Here is a 6511-nt window from a genome sequence, read left to right on the forward strand (position 1 = left end):
AATAGTATTTTTGAATGTTTTTAAATAGAATATATTTAATTTTAAAATTATTATTCTACTCACCTATTTTATCAAAATATCTATTTTATCCATATTCCTTTATAAAAATCTAACCCTAACCCTAAATTCCCAAATCAGAAACCCTAGCTTCCAATTCCTAGCCCTAATCCCCCTCATCCCAGCAGCCGCACCCCCACCCCGTTTCCCTTTCACCCTCTCAAACGTGACACAACAGTAGAGAAGAGCTGCGAACCAGAATGGAGAAGAAGGGAGGGAGTCACACCGCCACCGCACCTCATCGCGCCCAGCTCGTTGCCGTATCCTGATGCTGCCACCGTCCAGCTCATCGTCGCGACGTGCACGCCGAGTCTGTTCTGCCACCGTTAATGTTGCCACAGAGAAGAGAAGAAGAGCACGATGTGACGCGAGCAAAGGCCAAGAGGAAGGGGACATCACCGTGCCTCCATCGCGATCAATCCACCACCGCCACTGCTAGGGTTCATCGTTGCCACTTCTGCCACTGCCGATGAGCACGAAGAGAGAGGGAGATAGGAGTTCGCGGAGCAGTGAGAACGCGACAGGAGAGCTCCGTCGAAGCTAGTCACCGTCGCTGAAGCCTCCATGGTCATCGCTGCCCTCGGAGCCGCCGCCAGAGGAAGTCGTTGCCACCGATGAGCTGTCGCCGATGTTGGGTCTGCTGTGGGAAGAAACGCAATGGTGGTGAAAGAACCTTTCACTGCCGCTAAGCTCACCGAAAGCCATCGTAGCTACTGTTCCACTTTGTCTTGCTCTATCTCGGTATTCTCTGTTAGCTTGGAACTGCTGCAAGTTGTTGTTGTTGTTGCTGGGAACCGTTATGTGGCGGCCGGAACCACCATCGGAGATGCCGTTCGGTTGATGCCGCTGCCGCTGTCGTGATTGCGTTGTTAATGCGACTTTGAGGTAGGGAATTTATTTTTAAAGTGTAATGGTTTTAGATTTAGAATGCCTACAAATTTAATTGGATAATTGCAAATGATTTTGTTTGTTTTTTTTTTTTTTGGTGAAGAGAGGGGTGTCAACGACCCCAACAAGAGAAGAAAACAACACACAGAAAGGAAAAACACAACAAAATACAAGAAAAAACACCACCTAAAGAGTCCCTTTCAATCTAAGAAAACCCATACAATCAGAGGAAAGAACATTGAATATGTCAGGGATAGAATCTTCGAGGATGTGGAGACCCAGCGGCATTGATTGCCCCTTCTTTGCTAGAATGTCCGCTATTGAATTTGCTTCACGAAGAGAATGTGGTTCCAATGCACCTGCTGGATGCGACTTGATAAGATTTGGATTTCTTCTACAAGCGATGCACAAGAGTGAAAGGCAGGGCATCCATGTTTAGTGAAGTTGATAGCAGCAAGAGAATTTGATTCCATGATAGCATGGTTCCAACTGTGAGTGATGGCCAGTTGGAGTCCTTTAATGACCTCCCCATAATTCTACATGCATAATTGATGAGCGGATAATTTATACGCTTTTTGGCATTATTTTTAGTATGTTTTTAGTAGAATCTAGTTACTTTTAGGGATGTTTTCATTAGTTTTTATGCTAAATTCATATTTCTGGACTTTACTATGAGTTTGTGTGTTTTTCTGTGATTTCAGGTATTTTCTGGCTGAAATTGAGGGACTTGAGCAAAAATCAGATTTAGAGGTTGAAGAAGGACTGCTGATACTGTTGGATTCTGACCTCCCTGCACTCAAAATGGATTTTCTGGAGCTACAGAACTCAAAATGGAACGCTTCCAATTGCGTTGGAAAGTAGACATCCAGGACTTTCCAACAATATATAATAGTCCATACTTTGCCCAAGTTTTGATGATGCAAACTGGCGTTCAACGCCAGCTCTCTGCCCAATTCTGGCGTCCAGCGCCAGAAACAAGTTGCAAAGTGGAGTTTAACGCCCAAAATGGCACAAAAGCTGGCGTTCAACTCCAAGAATGACCTCTCCACGTGTAGACTTCAAGCTCAGCCCAAGAACACACCAAGTGGGCCCCGAAAGTGGATTTATGCATCAATTACTTACTTCTGTAAACCCTAGTAGCTAGTTTATTATAAATAGGACTTTTTACTATTGTATTAGACATCTTTTGATCATTTTTAGATCTCTAGACCTCCATGGGAGGCTGGCCACTCGGCCATGCTTACCCTTTATTCACTTATGTATTTTTCAACGGTAGAGTTTCTGCACTCCATAGATTAAGGTGTGGAGCTCTGCTGTTCCTCAAAGATTAATGCAAAGTACTACTGTTTTTCTATTCAATTCATCTTATTTCGCTTCTAAGATATTCATTCGCACTTCAACCTGAATGTGATGAACGTGACAATCATCATCATTCCCTGTGAACGCGTGCCTGACAACCACTTCCGTTCTACCTTCGATTGGATGAGTATCTCTTGGATCTCTTAATCAGAATCTTCGTGGTATAAGCTAGATTGATGGCGGCATTCATGAGAGTCTGGAAAGTCTAAACCTTGTCTGCGGTATTCCGAGTAGGACTCTGGGATTGAATGACTGTGACGAGCTTCAAACTCGCGAGTGCTGGGCGTAGTGACAGACGCAAAAGGATAGTAAATCCTATTCCAGTATGATCGAGAACCTCCAGATGATTAGCCATGCAGTGACAGCGAATCGGACCATTTTTTCACTTATACTCAAGAGAAGAGCTTCTTTGTCTTCTTAGCAAATTAGCTGATGCATGTAATTACATACTAAAGCTTGGCTGGCTATTAAGCCATGCCTAACCCTCAGATTGGAGCTTTAGACTAAAGAGCATAAGATTCCTGGAATTCATATTAAAAATTTTGGAATCCTTATTTTTCTTTTTCAAATTAATTTTCGAAAAAAATCCAAAAAAAAAAAAAAATAGAAAATCATAAAAATAAAAAATATTTCATGTTTCTTGTTTGAGTCTTGAGTCATGTTTTAAGTTTGGTGTCAGTTGCATATTCATCTTGCATTTTTCGAAAAATCATGCATTCATAGTATTCTTCATGATCTTCAAGTTGTTCTCGGTAAGTCTTCTTGTTTGATCTTTGCATTTGCATGTTTTGTGTCTTTTCTTGTTTTTTCATATGCATTCTTGAATTCTTAATGTCTAAGCATTAAAGAATTCTAAGCTTGGTGTCTTGCATGTTTTATTTGCATTAAAAATTTTTCAAAAATAAGTTCTTGATGTTTATCATGATCTTCATAGTGTTCTTGGTGTTCATCTTGACATTCATAGCATTCTTGCATTCATCACATGTTTTGATCTAAAATCTCCATGCATTGAGCATTTTCATTGTTTCTCTCTCTCATCATTAAAAATTCAAAAAAAAAAAAAAAATATCTTCCCCTTTTTTCTCTCATCAAATTCGAAAATTTGAGTTGACTTTTTCAAAAAATTTTAAAATCAAGTTGTTTCTTATGAGTCAAACCAAATTTTCAATTTGAAAATCTTATCTTTTTCAAAATTTTTTTCAAAAAAAATTAAAATCTTTTTCATTTTTCTTAGTTATTTTCGAAAATTCCAAAAATATTTTTCAAAAATCTTTTTCTTAATTTTATATCATAATTTTCGAAAATAACATCATCAATTAATGTTTTGATTCAAATATTTCAAGTTTGTTACTTGTTTGTTAAGAAAGATTCAAACTTTAAGTTCTAGAATCATATCTTGTGAATTCTTGTGAATCAAGTCATTAATTGTGATTTTAAAAATCAAATCTTTTTCAAAACTAATTTCAATCATATCTTTTCAAAAATATCTTCTTATCTTATCCTTTTAAAAAATTTGACTTCAAAATATCTTTTCTAACTTCCTATCTTCTTAGCTTTTCAAAATTGATTTTCAAAATTTGTTTCAACTAACTAACTAACTTTTTGTTTGTCTCTTATCTTTTTCAAAACCACCTAACTAACTCTCTCTCTCTAATTTTTGAAAATATCTTCCCTCTTTTTCAAAATTTCTTTTTTATTATTTTAATTTTCTATTTTCAAAAAACTACTAACCTTTTTCAAAAACTATTTTCGAAAATCACTAACTCTTTTTCAAAAAATTATTTTCGAAATTTTCCCTCTCTCATATTATTCTATTTATTTATTCATCCACTAACATCTCTTTCTCACATCACTCACCAAAAAAATCCGAACTCCCTCTCTCTATCTGAGTTCAGATTTTCTTCTTCTTTTCTTCTACTCACACAGGGACCTCTATACTGTGGTATAAAGGATCCCTATTATTATTATTATTATTATTTCTGTGCCCTCTTCTTTGTCATATGAGCAGGAGCAAGGACAAGAATATTCTTGTTGAAGCAGATCCAGAACCTGAAAGGACTCTAAAGAGGAAACTAAGAGAAGCTAAATTACAACAATCCAGAGATAACCTTTCAGAAATTTTCGAACAGGAAGAAGAGATGGTAGCCAAAAATAATAATAATGCAAGGAGGATGCTTGGTGACTTTACTGCACCAAATTCCAATTTACATGGAAGAAGCATCTCCATCCCTACCATTGGAGCAAACAATTTTGAGCTGAAACCTCAGCTAGTTTCTCTGATGTAGCAGAACTGCAAGTTTCATGGACTTCCATCTGAAGATCCTTTTCAGTTCTTAACTGAATTCTTGCAGATCTGTGATACTGTTAAGACTAATGGAGTAGATCCTGAAGTCTACAGGCTCATGCTTTTCCCTTTTGCTGTAAGAGACAGAGCTAGAGTGTGGTTGGACTCTCAACCCAAAGATAGCCTGAACTCTTGGGATAAGCTGGTCACGGCTTTCTTAGCCAAGTTCTTTCCTCCTCAAAAGCTGAGCAAGCTTAGAGCTAATGTTCAAACCTTCAGACAGAAAGAAGGTGAATCCCTCTATGAAGCTTGGGAAAGATACAAGCAACTGACCAAAAAGTGTCCTTCTGACATGCTTTCAGAATGGACCATCCTGGATATATTCTATGATGGTTTATCTGAGCTATCAAAGATGTCATTGGATACTTCTGCAGGTGGATCCATTCACCTAAAGAAAACGCCTGCAGAAGCTCAAGAACTCCTTGACATGGTTGCTAATAACCAGTTCATGTACACTTCTGAGAGGAATCCTGTGAGTAATGGGACGCCTATGAAGAAGGGAGTTCTTGAAATTGATACTCTGAATGCCATATTGGCTCAGAACAAAATATTGACTCAGCAAGTCAATATAATTTCTCAGAGTCTGAATGGAATGCAAGCATGTGATTGATGTGGACAGAGGGGAATTAATCCTTCAACTAAATGAGGATAACCTTGTGTTTACAACTCAAGGATCTCTCTCTGCATCCATGGAGAGGAAGCAGAAAAAGCTTCTCTCAAAGCAGAGTCAAACAAAATCCCCCACAGTCAAAATCTAAGTTTGGTGTTGGGAGGCCACAACCAAACTCTAATTTTGGTGTCAAACCCCCATATCCAAACTCTAAGTTTGGTGTTGGGAGGTCTCAACAAAGCTCTGCACATCTGTGAGGCTCCATGAGAGCCCACTGTCAAGCTATTGAGTTGGGAGGCAACCCAATATTTATTTATCTAATTTTATTTTTGTTTTTCATGTTTTCTTAGGTTCATGATCATGTAGAGTCACAAAATAAACGAAAAATTTAGAAACAGAATCAAAAACAGCGGAAGAAAAATCACACCCTGGAGGAAGCACCTGTCTGGCGTTCAACGCTAGAACAGAGCATGGTTCTGGCGCTGAACGCCCAAAATGGGCAGTATCTGGGCGCTAAAAAAGGATCACTGAAATCCCTCCTAGTACTCTCCCAAGCAATACAGAAGAGAATCCAAAAGGAGAGTGCAAGGCCATTGAATTAATCACCATGGCCGAACCTGTAAGGGAAGGAGAGGACATGAATCCCAAGGAAGACGACCTCCTGGGACGTCCAGTGATCAATAAGGAGCTTCCCTATGAGGAACTAAAGGACTCTGAGGCTCATCTAGAGACCATAGAGATTCCATTAAACCTCCTTATGCCATTCATGAGCTCTGATGAGTATTCCTCTTCTGAAGAAAAAATGGGCAGCATCTGGGCGCTGAACGCCAGAATTGCACCCTGGAGAAGAGCTGGCGCTGAACGCCCAGAACAAGCATGGTTCTGGCGTTCAACGCCAGAAATGGCAACAAATGGGCGTTGAACACCCAAAATGGGCACCAACCTGGCGCTGAACGCCCAGAGTTGTGTGCAAGGGTATTTTACATGCCTAATTTGGTGCAAGGTTGTAAATCCTTGAACACCTCAGGATCTGTGGACCCCACAGAATCACCTCAGGATCTGTGGACCCCACAGGATCCCCACCTACCTCCACTCACTCTCTTCTCTCTTCTCAATCATCCTTTATTCCCAATAAACACTCTTCCCTATTAACCCTTCACCACTCACATCCACCCACTCTTCCCCATAAACCTACCCAATAAATTCCACCTACCTTCAAAATTCAAAATCAATTTCCCACCCAAACCCACCCT

The sequence above is a fragment of the Arachis ipaensis genome, chromosome B04 (genome assembly GCF_000816755.2).
Source record: "Arachis ipaensis cultivar K30076 chromosome B04, Araip1.1, whole genome shotgun sequence".
NCBI lineage: Eukaryota > Viridiplantae > Streptophyta > Magnoliopsida > Fabales > Fabaceae > Arachis > Arachis ipaensis.